Source organism: Elaeis guineensis, chromosome 1, assembly GCF_000442705.2.
Source record: "Elaeis guineensis isolate ETL-2024a chromosome 1, EG11, whole genome shotgun sequence".
In the NCBI taxonomy this organism is placed as follows: Eukaryota; Viridiplantae; Streptophyta; class Magnoliopsida; order Arecales; family Arecaceae; genus Elaeis; species Elaeis guineensis.
In genome coordinates, this window is record NC_025993.2 from 124,874,802 (window position 1) to 124,897,431 (window position 22,630).

The 22,630-nt window shown below is 41.0% G+C and overlaps 1 long non-coding RNA gene across 1 annotated transcript; it reads right to left on the minus strand.

The window, feature by feature from the left end:
* Positions 1 to 772: 772 nt before the first annotated feature.
* LOC140854798 (uncharacterized) lies at positions 773 to 4,930 on the minus strand. The gene is made up of 4 exons (XR_012137937.1): positions 4,627 to 4,930; positions 3,822 to 4,348; positions 3,125 to 3,236; positions 773 to 1,902 (listed from the first exon to the last, which is right to left on the minus strand). It is a non-coding gene; the product is annotated as an uncharacterized lncRNA (long non-coding RNA).
* Positions 4,931 to 22,630: the final 17,700 nt, after the last annotated feature.

Sequence of the window (22,630 nt, forward strand, 5' to 3'; positions counted from 1 at the left end):
CCTAGATTTCAAGATCAAGAATGATATAATTTAAACATGTCTTTCCTAATAAAATTAAAATATGAATAATTCAAGAAAATCCATCATATTAGAACCAATCATTTCAATATAAAATGCACATTCAACAATTCAACAAATTGGATCAAATAATCCTAACTATTTCCTCATTGCACAAAATCTTTCTTCATTTAAAAATTTATTTTTCAGTTGGCACAAATTCAAGAGTTATATCATTATTTTGCATATGTTCTCTAATAAAATGGTGTCTAACTTCTATATATTTTATTCTTGAGTGTAATATAGAATTTTTAGTTAAGTTTATGGTACTGATATTGTCACATCAAATAAAAATATTATTATAAATAATACTATAGTCCTTTAGTTATTGTTTGATCTATAATAGTTGAGCACAATAACCCCCAATAGTAATGTATTCGGCTTTTACCATAGATAAGGCTACTGAGTTTTATTTCTTGCTAAACTATGAGATCAAATTTATTCTTAAAAATTGATATATACCACTTGTACTATTCCTATCTAAGCAATAACCAGCAAAATCTAAATCACTATATCCAATTAAGTCAAATGAGGATTGTTTTGAATACCATAAACCTACATCTTGAGTGTTTATTAGATACTTAAAGATTTTTTTAACTGCAACTACATGATATTTTTTTAGGATTTGATTGATAATGTACACATATGCACATGCTAAATATTATATCCAATCTACTTGCAGTTAAATAGAGAAAAGATCAAATCATACTTTGGTATAGTTTGGGATCTATTGCTTTTCCTTTTAGATCTTGATCAAGCTTGTAACTCATACTCATAGAGGTGCCACTTCCTCTGACATTCTCCATCTCAAATTTTTTTCAAATTTTTTTGATGCATTTGCTTTGGTTGATGAAGATCTCCTCATTTAATTGCTTGATTTGGAGTTTGAAAAAAAATTTTAGCTCTCCCATCATGCTCATCTTGAACTCATCCTGCATAAGTCTAACAAAATCTCTACATAGGACTTCATTAGTAGCATTGCATACCATATCATGAACATATAATTGCATAATCAATAAATCATTTGATCTTCTCTTTATGAATAATATTTTATCTATATTGCCTCTTTTAAAGTCATTATTTAGTAAGAACTTACTTAATCTATCATATCATGCCCTAGGTACTTGTTTTAATCCATATAAAGCTTTCTAAAATTTAAATATATGATTAAGTAATTCTTGATTTTTAAAATCTGAAGATTGTTCTACATAAATTTTCTCCTCAATTAATCTATTTAACAATGCACTCTTTATATCTATTTAAAAAAGTTTAAAATTTATAAAGTAAAGAAATACTAAGAGAAACCTAATAGCTTCAAGTCTAGCTATGAGTGCAACAAATTTTAAAATAAGTCAAAATTATTTTTTTTTTCTTGATTGTATCTTTGTGCAACCAACCTAGCCTTATTTCTAATTATATTTTTCTTCTCATTAAGTTTATTCCTAAAGATCTATTTAGTTCCAATTACTAAAAAGCTTTTAGGTCTTTTAACTAATTTTTAAACTTTATTTCTTTCAAATTGGTTTAATTCTTTTTACATTGCTAATATCCAATTAGAATCTTTTTCAGCTTCTATTATATTTTTAGGTTCTAAAAATGATACAAAAGCAAAGTGATTCATAGCTTCCCTAAGTGATGCTCTAGTTTTAATACCATGAGATGGATCATCTATTATTAATTTCTTAGGATGATTGTGATCATATCTTCATTTTTTTGATAAATTGGATGTACCTTGCTCATCTTGAAGTTGTGGCATATCTTCTTGAGCATCTTGCTCCACATCTTTCTTTTGTTGAGAAGGAGTATCTTCAATAGTCATATCTTTTAACTTCTTTTCAAAATTTTCTGCATCCATATCAAGCTTTTCTTTCCTTATTTTATGAGAGTTAGTTTCATAAAAAATGACATGCATCGATTCTTCTATGATCAATGTTCTTTTGTTAAATACTCTATATGCTTTACTACTAGATAAGTGACTTAGAACAATGCCTTCATCTGATTTTGCATCAAATTTTTTTAGTTTATCTTTACTATTTATTAAAATGAAAGATCTACACCCAAAAACTTTAAAATATGAAACATTAGGTTTCTTTTTTTTATAGAGTTCATATAGAGTTTTCTTTAAAATTGATCTAATTAATGTCCTATTTAGCACATAGCATGTGGTGTTAATAACTTCTGTCTAAAAGTATTGCTTTCACAAAGCATGGTTCGTGCCATTTCAATTAATATCCTTTTCTTTCTTTCTACCATCCTATTTTGTTAAGGTGTCTTAGGTGTAAAAAAATTATGATTAATTTTATTTTTAGAATAAAAATTTTTAAACCTATAATTTTCAAATTCGGTACTATGATCACTTCTTATTTTCAAAATACTACACTCTTTTTTACTAGTTATTTTGTTAAATAAATTAACAAATATATCAAAGGCTTCATCTTTATGTGCTAAGAATAACATCCAAGTGAATCTAGAATAGTCATCAATTATAACGAATCCAAATCTTTTTCCTCCAAGACTAGTGGTTGAGATAGGTCCAAACAAGTCCATATAAAGTAATTCTAATGGCCTACTTGTTGAGACAATATTCTTGGATTTGAAAAAAGATTTAGTTTGTTTCTCAGGTTGACATGCTTTGTAAATTTTATTCCTTTCAAAATTTATCTTAGGTAAACCTTTTACCAAGTCAAGTTTAATTAATCTTGCTAATAAATCCATACTTGCATGACCTAGTCTATTATGCCAAATCCAACTAGATTCATTTACTTTAGCATTCATAGTAATAAGATATTCAATATTTTTATTTTTAAGTTCATCAAGATCAACAATGTAAACATTGCCATGTCTCTTCCTTATGAATTTAATGCTATAATCAAATGAACTAGTTACAATGCAATGAGAAGATTTGAAGGAAACATTAAAGCTTTTATCACAAAGTTGACTTATGCTAAGCAAGTTATGCGTCAAACTTTTAACTAACAATATATTTTCTATACTAGTAGAGGGTGGTATCAAGATATTATCGAGATCATAATTTTTTCTTTACTATTATTTTCAAAAGTCACCACACCTCCATCTTTAGCTTCAAGAGAGATAAATTATGATTTATCTTTCGTCATGTGTCTCAAGCATCCGCTATCAAGGTACCACCTTCTTTTAGCTCTCACGGATGTCAAGCACACCTACACAAGCAATCAAGTAGATTTAGGTATCCAAACTAACTTGGATCCTTTGGGGTTAGCACAAATGGTTCTTTTTGGAACCCAAATTTACTTTATCTTTGGTTTGTTTGAATTAAAGATTTTACTTGTATTAATAGTTTTGCCTTTTATAAATTTATGTCCAATTTTATTACATCTATAATAAGTAATGTTCCTATCATGATTTTGAGAATTTGTAAATACATTCTTTAAAAATTTTTCCTTCCTTAATGGATTATATCCTATATCGATTTTATCAAAAATCATCTTTTATTTTTCAATCAATATTTACAAATTTTAAGAACTTAGTATAAGTTTATGTGCTATAGATTTTAATTTATTCACCTCTTCTTGTAAGGATTCATTCTTTTTATTTGATTCATCTAGCTTACTTTGTAATTCTTTCATATCTTCTTCTATTTTAGCTTTATCTTTACTTAAAGATTGATTCTCTTTCTTAAATTCTTTATTCTTATAAGATAGCTTCTTAAAATTATAAAATAAATCATTAAAAGTATCATATAATTTTTTAAATATAAATTTAAAAATTGAGTCATCATCGTTTACCTCATTATCTAGAGCCATGAGGCAAAGATTTATCTTTTTTTCTTTTTGAAACTCTTCATCACTTGAAGACGAATCCTCATCATTACTCCATGTTACTTTTAGTACTTTCTTCTTTGACTTTTTGGAGCTTTTCTTCAACAATAGGTAATCCATCCAGAAATATTCGGGCTTTTTATACTCATAGCAAAGAGGTTGCTCTTTCTCTCTTTCTTCTTACTACCTTCTCCCTTGTAATACCTTCTCTTTGGTTCAAATTTCTTTCTTCTCCTCATGAATTTCTTGAACCTTTTAGCTATCATTGCCATCTCTTCATCATCCTCTGAGCCTTCTTCAGAGTCACTATCTTCTTCATGGATAGCAGTAGCTTTTAGGGCGATGTTCTTCTTTTTCTTCACTTCTTCTTTTTCTTGGTTCATGTTCAGCTCATGAGTCATGAGTGAACCAATGAGCTCTTCCAATGTAAGCTTATTTAGATCCTTCATCTCTTGAATAGCAGTCATCTTTGGCTCTCAATTTTTGGCAAAAACCTAAAAATTTTTCGAACCACATCACTATTAGTATAGTCTCTTCCGAGACTCTTTAAACCATTTAAAATATCGATGAATCATGTAAACATTTCAGTGATAGTTTCTTGTTGCTTCATTTTAAATAGCTCATATTTATCAGGTTCTGATGGTATAGTGGAAGGGTTAGGTGTTTAAAATTTTTATTCAAAACATCCGATGCACCGAAAATCCTAATGCCCAAAAATCTTTGACTATATCAATCAAAGAACAATAAATATAAATTTGGATTAGAAGAATACCTATAGTGCTAATTCAATTTCCATGAGATGTCCAAATGTCTACCCTTCAATGATGATCTACACAAAAATTGAACCAAAGACAGCACTCCTTCTTCACCTTGCTTCAAGAGTTTTAATCCCTAAAACTCGACTAGCCACCAATCGATCACTCCTTCCTTCAGATCTGAGTCTGAACCTCTCAGAACTACCCCCTGGACCTAACTACCTTATTTTAGATCTCTTAAGCCCTTAGAGTTATTAGGATTAGGCTTGTCTTAAAAGAACAAGCCTTTGTCCTAAATCTTAGAGTTGTAAGAGAGGGAGAGAGGGAGTGGATAGGGGATGTAAGAATTGAATGATCAACCCTTCTACTATCCCCTATTTATAGCACTAGATAGGGCACCAACAGAGAAGGAACACCTCATCTGGAAAGCCATATCAAGTCATCGTATCACTTATCTGAGAGTCTTTAAATAGTAGGACTCTTTAGGATGTGATACATTGATTTCAGCCCTCTCACACGCACATGCCCAGAATGAGATGCTATTTGCATCTCTTCCGACTTTAGATATGCATGAAAAATTGCCACATAATACATAATTCAAATGGAAAGACTATCAGCAAGTGACACCTCATTTGGATAAGTGTTTAAACCAAAAAAGGACTCTTAACCGAAGAGACGTGCAAGTGCCATCTCTTTATCACATGCACGCACGCCCAGAAAAGGGCATCAAAAGCGACCTTCCAATATCCAATAATTTTCAAATTTTTACCACATAATTAGTACTTAAAACTTATCTTTATTAGAAAAATTATCAGATAAAAAAGTTGCTTAAGGCTCCTTAAACAGAAGGAGTCTTTGCATCCCTTCACGCATCCAGAAAACCTATCGCTCACACAGCAATGTTCCAGGAATATTTTCATGCACAATCTGATGGATTTTTCATACTTTAAATGGCATGATAGGTGGCTCATGATATGATCTAGTTTTCATAAAAAATAGAGATCCAAAATAGAAGGACTCTTAGTCCATCTGTATGCCAAAACCAAATAGCACGTGCGCTCTACATATTTGCGCCAAGAGTCCTTCTCATCTTGGACTCTTGGTTTTTGGTGTTAAGATAAGATGTGGCACCTCTTTCTTAACTATTTCTAGGTGGCTTGATCTGACCCAAATGCCCACCAAATTGGGCTAGCAAATCAGCAAGGCATGAGGCCAAATTGATCTCCAAAGGAAATAGGGTTTCCACATGTGCTAGCATGCTTACCAGAATCCTGATTGAATCCAAAATTTTAATCAACCTTTTTTTCTTAGCTAATTTCTATATATGTGTGATCCATTGGGTTCTACATCTAACTAGTAGTAGGTCTGGGTGTAAGTTAACCTAATTTGATTAGACTTTAATCTAACCGATCTAGGTCCAATTGAGCTAACCCAAGCTCAACAATTAGAACTTTTTCTAATTGACGATCGAATTAAACTCTTTAATTCGATCAGACTTACAAATCAAGATTGATATCTAGCAATATATCATGACTATTCAGAAGATATAAAATTTGATAAAAATATCAAATATACCTTTCAGTGATAAGTTATCATGCAATTCAATCTTTTGATCATCCCAGCACCTTGAATATGTTCATGAGTATAGAACCATGTCAAACTCAAACACATATTCATATCGATTCTTAATTAACCAATGATGACTCCAATAAAGAAGCATTAGAAACTCTTTCTAATCTCCTTCCTATTTTTGGTCAAAATTTTTTTTCGAGTCATCTAGGAATGAGAATACACAGGATGTAATCTTCTCTTACTAGGAGTGATCGATTCTATATTGACCTACTCATAACCTTCATACACACTCCATCATATCTAGAACACCCCGTACATATCTTAATGCCATGCTTGAGTATGAACCAAAATATGAATTCATGTGCATAAAATTTCATGGTGATTTCAAGTCTAAGGATCACTTGCACAACTCCCACTTAGAGAACCATCTTTGACATACAAGTAAGGCTTTCATAAGATGTTCTCTTTCATCGAGTCAATTCAGTGGACTCATTTTCCAAATGAGCACCCACATCCTTGTATTAGTGTCCCACACAAGTTGCTAGTGAGATTTGCCACCCTCTCCATCAAGTATTCCTAGGATGTGCCAGTCCATCCGAAACATTGATCTCTGACTCAATGATCTTATGATCAGAAATATTTAAGATTAAAATTTTAGTATTTTAGTTCTCACCAGCATGACCCATTCATGTTTTCTAAAATCATTGCCCTAATTTTTGGGATTCATCATAATCTTAGATATAATAAGATGCAGCTAATATAAGGAATCAATATCTCATTTTATTATCAAATAATAAATATCATTATATGAGTTGAAAAATTATAAAAAAAAATTCCATCGTAACACATTTGCGATTAGCTTGTAGGGCATTCTTCTTTCAATCTTCCACTTGCACTAATGCCAATCACCTTTATATCTCAATCCCATATAATCAAGATGGCGATCAAATAGTTGCTATGGTATGGCCATAGTAAATGGATCTGCTATATTGTTCTTTGTATCTACTCGTTCAAGGACAACATCTTGTCTCTTTACAATTTTTCTAACGAGGTGGAAGTGTCTGAGGATGTGTTTGGATCTTTGATGAGATCTGGGTTCCTTAGCTTGAATAATGGCCTCAGTATTATCATAATAGAGTGGCACCGATCCTTCAATCTTAGGAACGACTCCTAAATCTATGATGAACTTCTTCATTCAGATAGCTTCCTTAGCGACTTCACTAGCAGTGATGTACTCTACCTCAATAGTTGAGTCAGCTACTGTCTGCTGCTTGAAATTCTTCCAACTCACTGCCTACCATTAAGGATAAACACATATCCTGATATTGACTTACTATCATTCGAATCAGATTGAAAACTAGAATCTGTATATCCCTCTAGTTTCAACTCTGATCTTCCTCCATATATGAGAAAAATATTTTTAGTATTTCTTAGGTACTTCAAAATATTTTTCACAGCTTTTCAATGATCCTCCCCTAGATCAGCCTAAAATCTGCTAGCTACATCCAAAGCATAAGCTACATCAGGCCTGATACATAGCATGGCATATATAATTGATCCCACAGCTAAAGCAGAAGATATTTTATTCATCTTCTTTCTCTCTTCTGGTGTCTTAGGATATTTTCTTAGAGAGACGTATACCATGACTTGCAAGTAGGTAACCTCTCTTACTTGCCTCTATATTAAACCTCTTTAATATGAGATCTATGTACCGTGACTGGGATAAGCCTAACATCCTTTTAGATCTATCTCTATAGATCTTTATACCTAGTATATAGGATGCTTCATCCAAGTCTTTCATGGAAAATATATTCGATAGCCAAGTCTTGACCGATTGCATATTGGGATATCATTCCTAATGAGTAGTATGTTATCGACATATAAAATTAAAAAAATAATAGCACTCCCACTTATTTTCTCATACACATACGGTTCATCTTTATTTTTGACAAAGTCAAACTCTTTGACTGTCATGTCAAATTAGATATTCCAGCTCCTCGAAGTCTGCTTTAATCCATAAATGGATCTTTTTAACTTGCATACTTGATTTGCCCTCCTACTTGAGATAAATTTCTCTGGCTGAGTCATATAGACCTCTTCTTCTAGATTATCATTGAGGAATGCGGTCTTGACATTCATCTGCCAGATCTCATAATTGTAGTATGCTGCTATAGCAAGCAAAATCTGGATGGACTTGAGCATAGCCACTGGTGAGAAGATTTCATCATAGTCAATTCTTTACCTTTGTCTGAAACTCTTTGCCACCAACCTAGCTTTGTAGGTTTCTACTTGGCCATCTGCTTCAATCTTCTTTTTGATGACCCACTTGCATCCTATTGGGGTCACACCCTCAGGTGCATCAACCAAGGTCCACATTTGGTTGGTGTACATCGAGTCCATCTCAGATTTTATGGCTTCCAGCCATCTGTCTGAGTCTCTACTCACGACAGCTTTCAAATAGATCAGTGGATCATCATCCTGAATGATGTTGATCGAATTATCATTCTCAATGATAAAATCATATCTCAGAGGTGCTTGACGCACTCTATCTGATCTTCGAAGAGGAGGTGTGTACTGTGGATGTACCTCATCCTTGGATATTTCTAATTAAGAATCTTCTTGTGATTCATTCATAGGTATTTCTAGGTCAGTTTGTAGATCATGAACTTTCATAAGTTCAATATTTCTCTCCCTACCTCCTTCTTGGAAGAATTTATTTTTCAAGAAAATGATATGCCTACTAACAAATACCTTTTGTTCAATAGGGTGGTAGAAATAGTATCCATTAATTTTTTTAGAATACTCTACAAATCTATACTTGTCTGATCTAGCACTAAGCTTATGTCTAAAAATATTTTTGACATAAGCAGGATAGCCCCAAATCTTAAGATGTTTAAGATTAGGCTTCCTTCCCTTCCATATCTCATATGGTGTGCTTGCAACAGACTTCGAAGGCACCCTATTTAATATGTATGCGGCAGTCTCTAGGGCATATCTTCAGAAAGATATTGAGAGATCAGTGAAGCACATCATGGACCACACTATATCCATCAAAGTGCGATTTCTCCTTTCTGTTACACCCTTTACTTTTAAGATGATCAAGAAATTTACTGGATAAGTATTCTCCTTCTCGATCTGATCGAAGAACCTTAATATTTTTTTAATTTATTTCTTAACCATATATTAATACTCCTGGAACTTATCAAAGATTTCAAATTTATATTTCATAAGATACACATACCCAAACCTTGATAGCTCATCTATAAAGATGATAAAATAGGAGTATCCTCCTCTAGCCTGAGTTATCATCGATCCACATACATCTGTATGTACTAGGGCGAACAACTCATTTGCCCTCTCTCTATATCCAGAAAATGGAGTCTTGGTTATCTTATCCATGAGACAAGATTCATAAGTTTCTAATGATTCATAATCATATGGGTCAAAATTTTTTTTTTTGTATAACTTATTTATCCTTGACTCACTAATATGACCAAGACGGCAATGCCAGAGATATGTGATATTCACATCTTCTCTCTTTTTTTTTATATTTTTTTAATATAAAAAATATTTTCATTGAGTGTAAGAATTAAAAGATTGTTATCAATATAACCACTGCCATAAAATTTATTAGAAAAGAAAATAGAGCATCCATTTCCTATTAGCCTTATTTCATAACCTTGTTTTAATAATAAAGATATAGAAATAATATTTTTAATAACCTTTGACATATAATAACAGTCTTTCAATTCTAAAATTTTATCTGAAGGTAAATCAAGCATACAGGTTTCCACAGCCTCTGTGCTAATAGACTCTCCACTTGCATCATAAAGCTCGAGGTCACCTCTTTTCAGACCTTTGTATTCTGTAGTCATTGTAATGAATTATAAATATGTGATCTACAGGCAGTATCCAATACTCAAGTATTAGAGTCTAAGCTACTCAATAAAAAATAGGTCTGTATTATATACACACTTTTTGGTACTATACTTGCACTCTGCTTCAAACTTGCAAGATTATTCTTGCAATTATACTCCCAATATCCAAATTTGCCACAAAATGAACAGATAATATCTATATGGACATCTTTTGCCTTCTTATTATAACTGACCAATCCAAGGTCAAGAATATCCAGAACATCGGAGTTCTTCTTCGATATAAACCTAACTTGCAAGTTCCTCAACTAATCCATATAGTTGAGATCGATCAACATATTTTTATCTATGGTGTTATGCAGTAAAAATAAAGAAGCCATAATGCAGACTTAAATCTGCATAAATAAAAAATAATAATATAAGCAGACCACTCATATTTGACTTGCATAACTAAAAAAGGACTTTTAAAACTAGTTATATCTCCCACTATTTTATCAGATACTGTAGCCCTCTCCTATGGTAAACGAGAAATCCTAATTTGATTTCTTAATGGGGTTGAGACCCTAATCCCTCATTGAAGCCTTGTGGATATCACAACAAATCTCAATAAATTCAAAGATAGGAAAATCTATCTAATTACATCTCATGCAACTCTCAACATAATCTTTGTCTCTAAAAATACTCATAGCCTTGTAGGTATCACAACAAACTATAGTATTTTATAGTTAAGTCAAATCCTTCATTTTTATATAGTCATATTTGAAAAATATTATTCTTGTGGATATCACAACAAAGTAATATATTTAAAATATATCGTAAAGCATCTAATATGCAGCAAGACAAATCCTCATCAATCTCCATAGCAAGCCTTGTAGATATCACAACAAATGTACTATAATTTTTGACAGGATATTGACTAGACATGAAGGAAGGTATATGTAGTGTTCAAAACACTGAGCTACCATCATTCAAGATTCAAACTAATCCAATTAGCTAGAAAAATGTTAAGATTGGTGGCGGTCCCCCCGTTGTTTTTTTTAGACATCAATAAAATTGGCCAGGCCAGCAACAAAAGCAATTAAATAACCACCACACTTGAAACACTCCTTAGATACCAATTGATTAATCGATTCAAGAAAATAGGTCAGCTACTGGTTCACAATGCTATGACTTAGTATGATTTTTATGAGGACTTTAATGATCTCAAGCACATCCTAAATCAATCAATCACAATGATGCACTAATATAGTTGTATCTTAAAAATCATAACAACTAATCATAGCATCCAATCATATCTCTAAGATATGAAAACATAATCATATAATATGATTATAATTAAGCATCTCAAGCATATCATATATACATGAAATTCTAATAACATGCATGAATATAAAATACTCTTTTCATGATTCTTCTTCTTGGAACATCACAGTAGCACCCTTACACGCCATAAGAGTATTCTATGGAATAGGAAGAGAGGATCTCTGAACCCTATTTGCTCTTATGCCCGAACAGCCTTGTGATGAATCTCAATTAGAGTACTAAGCTACTAAAAAAATTTTATACATACATCATACATTTTATATTTAAAATATGTCTCTAAGACATACTAGGGTTTGGATGTTCAATCAGGTTCAATCCTTGATCCGACTTGAACCAAATCAAAACCATGCTTGATCCAATCAAGATAATAATTTAATCTTTGATTATATAGATCAAGATAGGCTCTGATACTATCGTTGAATTTCAATGGTACAGTGAAAGGGTTAGATGTTTAAAATTTTCATTCAAAGCACTCGATGCATCGAAAACCCTAATACCCAGAAATCCTTGACTGTATCAATTAAAGAACAATAAATGTAAATTTAGATTAGAAGAATACCTATAGCGCTAATCTAATTTTCATGAAGCATCTAAGTGTCCGTCCTCTAATGATAATCCACATGAAAATTAAACTAAGGACAGTGCTCCTTCTTCATCTTGCTTCAAGAGTTCTACCTCCTAGAACTCGACTAGCCACCAATCGATCAGACCTTCCTTCAGATCTGAGTTTGAATCTCTTAGAACCACCCACTGGACCTGACCACCTTCTTCTAGACCTCTTAAACCCTTAGAGTTATTAGGATTAGGCTTGTCTTAAAAGAAAAAGCCTTTGTCCTAAACCCTAGAGTTGTAAGAGAGGGAGAGAGGGAGTGGATAGGAGATGTAAGAATTGAATGATCAATCCTTCTGCTTTTCATGTCTCTTCTGACTTCAGATATGTGTGAAAAATTACCACATAACACATAATTCAAATGGGAAGACTATCAGCAAGTGACACCCCATTTGGATAAGTGTTTAAACTGAAGAAGGACTCTTAATCGGAGAGACGCGCAAGTACCTTCTCACTGTCGTGAGCATGCACACCCAGAAAAGGGCATCAAAAGCAACCTTCCAATATCCAATAATTTTTTAGATTTTTACCACATGATCAATACTTAAAAATAATCTTTATAAAAAAAATTATCAGATAAAAAAATCGCTTAAGACTCCTTAAACAGAAGGAGTCTTCACATCCCTTCATGCATTTAAAAAATCTATTGCATGTGCAGCAATGTTCCAGGAATTTTTTTATGCATAATCTGATGGATTTTTTATAATTTAAATGGAATGCTAGGTGGTTCATGATCTGATCTAGTTGCCATAAAAAATAGAAACCCAAAATAGAAGGACTCTTAGTCCATCTGCATGCCAAAACCAAATAGCACGTGCGCTCTGCATATTTACGCCAAGAGTCCTTCTCATCTTGGACTCTTGGTTTTTGATGTTAAGATAAGATGTGGCACCTCTTTTTTGGCTGTTTCTAGGTGGCTTGACCTGACCCAAATACCCACTAAATTGGGCTAGCAAATCAGCAAGGTATGAGACCAAATTAATCTCCAAAGGAGCTAGGGTTTCTACACATGCTAGCATGCTTACCAGAACCCTGATTGAATCCAAAATTTTAATCAATCTTTCTTTTAAAAAGATCCTTGGCTAATTTTTATATGTGTGTAACCTATTAGATTTCACATCTAGCTAGTAGTTGATTCAGGTGTAAGTTGATCTAATTTGATTAGACTTTAATCTAATTGATCTAGGTCCAATTGAGCTAATTCGATCTCAACAATCAGAACTCTTTCTAATTGGCGATCAAATTAATCTCTTTAATTTGATCAGATCTATAAGTCAAGATTGATATCTAGCAATATATCATGACTATCCAGAAGATATAAAATTTGATAAAAATATTAAATATATCCTTCAATTGCGAGTTATCGTGCAATTCAATCCTTTGATCATCCCTGCACTCTGAATATATTCATGAGTATGGAACCATGTCAAACTCAAACACATATTCATATCAATTCTTAATTAACCAATGATGGCTCCAATGAAGAAGCATTAGAAACTCTTTCTAATCTCCTTCCTACTTTTGGCCAAAAAATTTTTTTCAAGTCATCTAGGAATGAGAATACACAGGATGCGATCTTCTCTTACTAGGAGTGATCGATTCTATGTTGATCTACTCACAACCTTCATACACACTCCACCATATCTAGAACACCCTGTATATATCTTAATGCCATGTTTGAGTATGAACCAAAATATAAATTTATGTGCACAAGATTCTATGGTGATCTCAGGTCTAAAGATCACTTGTACAACTTTCACTTAGAGAACCATCTTTGACATGCAAGTAAGGCTTCCATAAGATGCTCTCTTTCATCGATGTTGGTGCAAAAATCTACTTGCATCAGAGAAGCTGGAGTCGAGGGAGTCGCGGTCGCCGCCGGGACCTGCTAAAGAAGTCTAAATCGGAGGTGGGGTTGCTCCGGCAAGACCCTCCGACGCTCAAGTCAGTTCTCTGCCTCAACAAGAATGGAGTGCTCGAACAGAGATTTTAGCAGAGTTTCTAGGTAAAAATAAGAGCTTAGAGAATAACGTATCTGGGGTCCCCCTTTTATAGACGGAGGGGGCAACAAATTGATAGTGATGTCTGTAACCGTCTGGCAGTGGGCCGCCCAGAGTCAGGAGGAGTTTGTTGTGGAGAGTAGTGGAGTGGACCCGTGGCTATCACCGGGGCGTGCCACGTGGAGTCCACCGTGGGGAGCGAAGCGACGTCCATTGTCGTGACTTGCCAGAGAATGGAAGAATCACGCGGTATCCATCGCAGGAAGTGGGGCAGGATTGTGGCCATTATTATGGCCTGCCAGGGAGTGATGGAGCCGCGTGGAATCCATCGCAGGAGGTGGAGCAGAGTCGTGGTTGTTGCTGTGACCTGCCAGGGGGTGATGGAGCTGCATGAAATCCATCGCAGGAGGTGGAGCAGAGTCGTGGTTGTTGCTGCAGCCTGTCAGGGGGTGATGGTCCATCGGCCGGAGTTCAGCTGGGGTGTCTGGCGGAGAGAGGTGGCTAGCTACCCGTCTGAGAGGAGCTTGGAGTCCGACTCTCGCAGGAGCCCGGACGAAGTCTTCTTTCAGTTGAAGTCGGGGACGAAGTCTGGCTCCCACAGGAGTACGGACGGAGTCTTCCCGCAGCTGGGGCTGGAGATGAAGTCTGGCTCCCGTAGGAATTCGGGTGAAGTCTACCTGCAATTGCAGTTGGAAGTGAAGTCCGGCTCCCGTAGGAGTCCGGACGAAGTTTACCTACAATTAGAGTCAGGGATGAAGTCCGGCTCCCGTAGGAGTCCGGACGAAGTTTACCTGCAGCTGGAGTTGTGGGCGGAGTCCGGCTCCCGTAGGAGCCCGGGCGGAGTCTGCCCGTAATTGGAGTCGGGGGCAAAGTCCGGCTCCCGTAGGGGTCCGAACGAAGTTTACCTACAGCTGGAGTTGTGGGCGGAGTCTGGCTCCCGTAGGAGCTCGGGCGAAGTCTGCAGGTGAAGTTGTGGGCGAGGTCCGGCTTTCGTAGGAGTCCAGACGAAGTTTACCTACAGCTGGAGTTATGGGCGGAGTCTGCCTACAATTGGAGTTGGAAGTGAAGTCCGGCTCCCGTAGGAGTCCGGATGAAGTTTACCTGCAATCAGAGTCAGGGATGAAGTCTGGCTCCCGTAGGAGTTCGGACGAAGTTTACCTGCAGCTGGAGTTGTGGGCGGAGTCCGACTCCCGTAGGAGCCCAGGCGGAGTCTGCCTGCAATTGGAATCGGGGGTGAGGTCAGGTTCCCGTAGGGGTCCGGATGAAGTTTACCTGCAGCTGGAGTTGTGGGCGGAGTCTGGCTCCCGTAAAAGCCCGGGCGGAGTCTGCAGGTGAAGTCGTGGGCGAGGTCCGGCTCCCGTAGGAGTCTGGATGAAGTTTACCTATAGCTGGAGTTGTGGGTGGAGTCTGTCTCCCGTAGGAGTCCGAGCGGAGTCTGCCTGAAATTGAAATCGGAGGCGAGGTCCGGCTCCCGTAGGGGTCCGGACGAAGTTTACCTGCAGCTGGAGTTGTGGGCGGAGTTCGGCTCCCGTAGGAGCCCGGGCGGAGTCTGCAGGTGAAGTCGTGGGCGAGGTCCGGCTCCCGTAGGAGTCCGGACGGAGTCTTCCCGCAGCTGGGGCTGGAGACGAAGTCTGGCTCCCGTAGGAGTTCGGGCGAAGTCTACCTGCAATTGGAGTTGGAAGTGAAGTCCGGCTCCCGTAGGAGTCCGGACGAAGTTTACCTGCAATTAGAGTTAGGGACGAAGTCCGGCTCCCGTAGGAGTCCGGACGAAGTTTACCTGCAGCTGGAGTTGTGAGCGGAGTCTGGCTCCCGTAGGAACCCGGGCGGAGTCTGCCTGCAATTGGAATCGGGGACAAGGTCTGGCTCCCATAGGAGTCTGGACGTCGCGAAGAATCCGATCGACGCTGGCGGGGTCCTGCCCATCGGCAAAACTTGGGAGTGTGGCGGAGGCTCGGCCGCCCGGGAGGTTTGAAGAGATGTTGCCGGAGGTCGAAAGTCAGTTGGATCCCCGGAGGGTCACTCCCGTCACGAACTTCAACTGGGGGGTATTTTATACCCAACACCAGTCTCCCTACTTTCGAGTTCAAATTTTGAATGAAGAAAGTATAGAGAAATTTTCGCAGTCGAAGTTATCCCCTTGAATCCTGTGCACGATCGCCCCTAGATATTTTGGCATTAAATGCGCGCGTGCCGGAGTCTTTTCGAATCGGGGCGATTCGAAGGGACCCTTTGGAATTCCTGCTGGTACGTTGGCCCAGGTATGGCGCAGTAATGGCTCCGTCAGCTGCCAGCCGCTTTTAGCCACCTGCCGTGGCGAGTGGGACACGTGTCGAGCATGGGTCGGCCTGGGGGATTCGCGATCATTATGGCGCCGGATCTCAGGGTCTATTTAAACCCGCCTTTTCGCTTGAAAGTTCCATCGGCATTCGCCTTTTCTCCGAGAGCCCTGACCCTCCTTGGCGTCTTCTTTGGCCCTAGGCATCTTTCGAGTCATCCCTGTCCTCGCCCCTCTGCATCCTTCAGGGCGGTCTAGGTTAGTCCCAGAACCTTCGTTCTTCTTCTTTCCATTTAGGGGCCTTTTCTCCTCCATTTTCTTCTGTCGCATTCCTCTAATTTGGTCTCCCGTGACATCTCATCCTTTGTCCCACCTGATTTCTCTAGGATCTTTAGGATCTTCGTTTGAAGTCATTCGAAATGTCTTTCGGCACCTCCGCCTCTAGCAGTTTCGGGAGTTCTTTCGCCTCAGCCCCCCAGGAGCCCCGCTCTATAGACGAACCCACTGATGGGACTGGGCTTCGCCCGGCTTTTGCGCCGGGTGCCATTCCCTGCTCCCTGACTCTGGATGAACTCCTACTGATAAGGGTTCAGTATGGAGTTCCTCCGGAGTACGACCTGGAGCTTCTTGGCCCCTCCGACCGGGCAGCAGTCTCCCATCCGATCGTTTTTGCCTGTATCAGGAGGCATTCCGTGTCGGACTCCGGCTTCCACTTCCGCCCTTTGTTGTCGCCCTCTTCTGCTTCTTAGATATCTCTTTGGCTTCAGTTGCTCCGAATTCCTTTAGGTTTTTGATAGGATTTCTTTCCCTTTGCTACGTAGTCGAGGTCCAGCCATCCCTCTCTCTGTTTAGGCATTTCTATACCTTCAAGCGTCACCCTTCGGTGAAGGACTGGTGGTATTTCTCCCCTCAGTTTGGCAAGAAGGGGTTGTTGAAAGGTGCCCCCTCTTCAATCCACAACTGGAAGGAGAAATACCTCTTCGTCCACTGCTCGACCTTGAGGCTGGGCCTGCCCCCTTGGGGCTCTCTGAGGGACTCTGTCCGTCGGGCTCCCAACCTGGGGGAGGACGACCTCCAGGCCGCCCGAAAGCTTCTTGATTATTCCGCTCCTTCCCTTCCCAACCTTCTGAGGGAGCAATTTTTGTTCAACATCGGCTTGAGCCCCCAGGATCCTGTGAGTACTCCATCTTTTCTTTTCTCTTCTTTTCTTCCGTCCTTCTTCTTTTTCTTTCTTTCTTTTTTTTTTTTTTTTGCATGTCACTTCTTCCTTTTTCACCCCATTACTGATTTTCGATTTTTTTTTTGCATGTCACTTCTTCCTTTTTCACCCCATTACTGATTTCTGATTTTTTTTTTTTAGGAATGGACGTCGAAGCAGCACGGATGCTCGCTAGGGGCCTCAAGGCCCACAAAAGAAAAGGTGCTGCGGCCTTCGGATCAGCAAAGAAGGCCAGGGTGGAGGAGACGAGCTTGGCTGCACCTGTCCAGGCAGCTCCCACGATCGACATTCCTTCGGATGCCGAACCAACAGCCCCCCGGGCCTCTTCAGGGAGTCCGCCGATTGGGGCTCCCGTTTCGGGGGTCCGTTCCACGGAGGTGCCCGGAGTCGAGAGGGGGATGAGGAGGAAGTCGGTGGCCCATAGGGGGAGTAGCCACCGAGCCACCGTTGAAGAGTCCCTTGGTTCCGAAGAAGAGCCGGAGAATCTCTTTAATGACAGGGACTTGATCAAGTGACTGATCGATGGCTGCATTCTGCCCGAAGTCGTCGAGAGGATCAACCGCGCTGATCCTGAGCAGCAGGTTTGGGACTCCCTGGGGTCCTTTCTCGAGGTAAACAAGTCTTCACTTAATTGGCTTTCCGACCCTTGTTCTGATCCCCTAGCCGCCCTTGCAGATTGGGCACCAGCTCCTTGCCAACATCGAGGCGACGAACCAGGCGAGGAGGAATGCCATCCAGGCAGAGGAGCGTTGCCAGGCTGAAGTCGCTCACCTCAAAGAAAAGGCCGCTGAAGTAGTTGCCCTCCAAGAGGCCCTGGAGAGAGAAAAGCAGGCTCGGGAGGAAGAGAAACAGACCTCGGAGGAGACGGTGAGAAAGGTGGAGGCCGAGGTCGCCAATTTGGTGGAGCAAATTTTGGTCCTGGTCTCAGAGGCCAGGGGTCTTGCGGTAGAGGAGTTCAAGGCCTCCGCGAAGATGAGAGACCTGAACGTCCGATTCAGCCAGGAAGCATTCATCAAGGGGTTCGAGCTCTGTCAGAAGAAGGTGGCCAGAAAATTTCTCGAGCTCGACCTCAGCTTCTTGGGCGAGGAGTCTGAAGATGAGGCCGGTCTTTCTCCTGCCGCTACTGCTGCCGCAGCCCTCCTTCCAGAGACACCGAGCTCCCCAACTCCTACCGCAGAGGTCTGAGACCTCCGACCTTATATTTTTTTTTAATTTTTTTTACTATAATTTTTCTTTTTCTTTTTATCTTTAATAAACATTCACTCAATAAAGTCGAATTTCTCGTCGTGGATGGCTTCTCCTTTCTTCCTTCCCCTTTTTTTATTTTTCTTTCTGCAATGAGACGTGCCTTGACACTTTTGTCTCTCGATGGCAGTGTCCTGCCAAGGCACTTCCCCTGCCCCAGAGGATCCTGCTGAAGTCCACGATCCAGCGGCTGAAGAAGGAGGTTCTTCATTTGACAAAAAGGTCGAAGAAGATGGAAGGCGAGCTTCGTAGGTTAAGGGAGGGTTACTCTGAAGCCACCTCAGAGGCCACCCGCTTTCGGAATCTCCATGTGAAGGGGATCATGGAGTACAATCGGAGGAAGGCGAACTTCACGAAGGAGTTTGAGGAACACAAGAAGAGCGCCAGCGATCGAATTTGGGCTCAAGCTGCCAAGATCAGTTATCTCAGGGCGAAACTGTCAGCTGCGCAGGAGAGGATTGGCCAGCTGGAGGGAAGTTCATCTCGGCTCTTGGCTCGAGCCGACGACGATCGGGAGTGGTCGAAGAAGGTCTCCGACTTTCAGCAGCAGCTTCAGGATGCTGAGGTGAGCTATGACGTGCATCGGGCCGACTGGTGCAGGCAGGTGGATGAATATAAAGGGAGACTCAGGGTGGCGACCGACGAAGTCGCCCATCTTCAAAGGCAGCTGGCTGACAGGGCTCAACTTGCTTCTTCTCGGGATTCCAATGAACTCCAGTCCCTAAGAAGAACTGCCGAAGGGCTTTCTGTCGCCCTTGGGGAGAGGATGGCTGAGCTGCAGCAATTGAAGATCTAGCTGGCATGCGAGCAGCAGGCCGTTAAGGATGCGGAGGCAGAATCTGAGGTCCTGAGAAAGAGGCGTCAAGAGGCAGAGAACGAAAGCCAGCAACTCCATCGGGCGCTCCAAGATACGTTGCTGAAAAAGAGAGAGCTAGAAGAAGAAGTTGAAAATCTGAGGCAGTCCTGGATAAGGGGTGAAGCAGATAATTCGAGGTCGGGAGGAGCAGAGCTTCCCTAGGGCTCTTTTTGGCCTTCCATCTTTCCATGCATACATTTTCTCTTTTGTTGTTTCGCCTTGCTCTTGTCGTTTTGCTTTTCTTTCTTTAGCCTGTCGGGCTTTATAGTGTATATTTTGTGAATGAAATGAAAAGAGAATTTTGTGTTACCTCGTCCGCGTGTTGTATTAAGTTGTCATCCGCCGAATTTCTTTTGTCTTTAAGACTTGTCCGACGTCGATGTCGTTTGGAGGTGCCCAATCGTCGCCACACTGATTTGCTTTTCTTGTCGTCCGCGGTCGTAGGCTCGAGCTTGGTGGTCCAGACTCCGCATTACCTCGAAGGTGTCGTTGTTTTCTTGGCCTGTGTTAAGAGCCTTCTTAGAGACCGGGGATGTTTGGTAGGAACTTTCCATCTTTACAGAGATGAGGTTCCTTAGGTCTTTGGTGTGGTTTGTTTCTCATCGGTTGTCGGCGTAATTCATCGCTTTTCTTTTCAATTTTCCTCCTCTTTTCGAGTGAGGGTCCTCCCCTTGCTTTTTAAGGGGTCGCGTAGAAGTGTAGAGGTACCATTGAGGGGACTTTTCTCCTTATCCAATTTCGTTGGGCAGTCGGGTCCTTGTCATCATTAGGATGAGGTTCTCCCTCTATCCTTGACGTAGTCGATCTTGATTCGGGTTAGGACAAGGTTCCCCTCCTGTTCCCAGTGGGGCTGTGGGGGCACATCAGGGTCGTTGCAAGGGCCTCTCCCCCCATCCGGTCTAAAGGAACCGGGCCTTCGACTTTGCTCATGTTAGGGCGAGGTTCTCCTCCTGTCCCTAACAAGGCTGTGGGGGCACATGTGGGCGCTGTTTGGCCTCTCCCCCCATCCGGTCTAAGAGGAATCGGACCTTCGACTTTGCTCATGTTAGGGTGAGGTTCTCCTCCGGTTCCTAACATGGCTGTGGGGGCGTGTAAGGGCATTGAAGGGCCTCTCCCCCCATCCGGTCTAAAAGAATCGGGCCTTTGACTTTGCTCATGTTAGGGCGAGGTTCTCCTCCTGTCCCTAACATGGCTGTGGGGGCGTATAAGGGTGTTGAAGGGCCTCTCCCCCCATCTGGTCTAAAGAACCAGGCCTTTGACTTTGCTCATATTAGGGTGAGGTTCTCCTCCTATCCCTAACATGGCTGTGGGGGTGCATAAGGGCGTTGAAGGGCCTCTCCCCCCATCCGGTCTAAAAGAACCAAGCTTTTGACTTTGCTCATGTTAGGGCGAGGTTCTCCACCTGTCCCTAACATGGCTCAGGGGGCATCCAAGGGCCGTTATACGGGCCTTTTCCTCAATCCGATCTTAAAATAATTAGACTTTCATTTGGCTCATGTTAGGACGAGGTTCCCCTCCTGTTCCAAACATGATCTTGTTTTAATTGTTTGAAGGGGTCATCCCCAATCATAACATATCCATGCCAAAAGGGAAAGACATGCAAAGTCAAAAGAAATTTTGATTCAAAGCAAAGTCATGAGCAGCACATTTATAGGTTTCTCGAGTTCCATGGTCGTGGAAGGTCTGCTCCTCCTTGAGGCCCTCCGGTGATGGAGTCGATGGTCCCGATTGGAGGCCGATCTCCGGGTTGCTCCTCCCTCCTTGGCGGTTCCATTTGCGGCAGGGCCCTTGGCTGATCTTCTCTACCCTCAGGCCGACATCGAATGAACCTATCGAGTCGACCTCACCGGATGAGCTCCTCGATCTCATCTCGGAGCTGGATGCATTTTTCTGTGTCGTGGCCGTGGTCGCGATGGTAGAGACAGAACTTGTTGGGGTTGCGCTTCCCGGGGTGTGTGCGCATCCTCTCTGACCTAGGGAGCTGCTCCCTGATCTCCATCAGTACCTGGGTCTTCGAGGCATTGAGGGGGACGTAGTTGCGAAATCTTTTCGATGGAGAACCCTGTCGAACCCCGTGCTTCGGACATCTCTGCCTATGTACCCAGAGAGGAGTATGAACACGCTTGTGCCCAGGAGGAGATCGAGAATGTGGCCGAGCTTCTCTCAGCCCTTTTTCGACTGCGGGCTTACTCGAGTCTCCCGCCTGCCGCTCCCTCGCAGTCTCCTCATCCTTCATTTTGAAGGCTTCCTCCGCTCGGGCATACCCTTCAGCTCGAGCCAACAAATCAGCAAAATCCCTGGGGTACTTCTTCTCCAGGGAGAACAAAAGGTCATTCTTCTGAAGGCCGCCCTTCAGAGCAGCCATTGCTACCGATTGATCCAAATTCTGGACCTCCAATGCTGCGACATTGAAACGGTTGATGTAGGCCTGAATGGACTCCCCCTCCCTCTACTTGATATTAATGAGGGACTTCGAACCCTTCCGGAGATGCCGGCTGCTGACAAAATGGGCCACAAATTGGTGGCTCATCTGATCGAAGGAAAAGATGGTACCCGACTTCAGCATCGAGTACCAGTTTCTCGCCGCTCCCTTCAAGGTGGATGGGAAGGCTCAGCACAGAATGGCGTCGGGTGCACCATGAAGCAGCATCATCGTCCAGAAGGCCTCCAGATGATCAACTGGGTCCGAAGTTCTGTCGTAGCTTTCGAACTGGGGGAGTTTGAAGTTTGGCGGGATTGGTTCCTGCATGATCATTTGAGAAAAGGGAGGGTCAGTGCAAATATCTTCACCATAAGCGGAGGGAGCGTGGCGGAGTTCTTCGATCCGTCGGTTCATCTCCTGGAGTCTCCGGTCCAGGAAATCCTCTCGACTTCAGGTCTCGACGGTCCTCTGGCAGAATGGGGGCAGGGATCTTCCAGGGGTGGAGTCATGATCCGATTGAGGGCTCTCCACCCTCGGGTTCGTCTTCCCAGGAAAGATGGGGTGGCTGGCCCAAGTGGCCCACCCCACCACCGGATTCTGGTATTCTGGTGACACTCTTTCCAG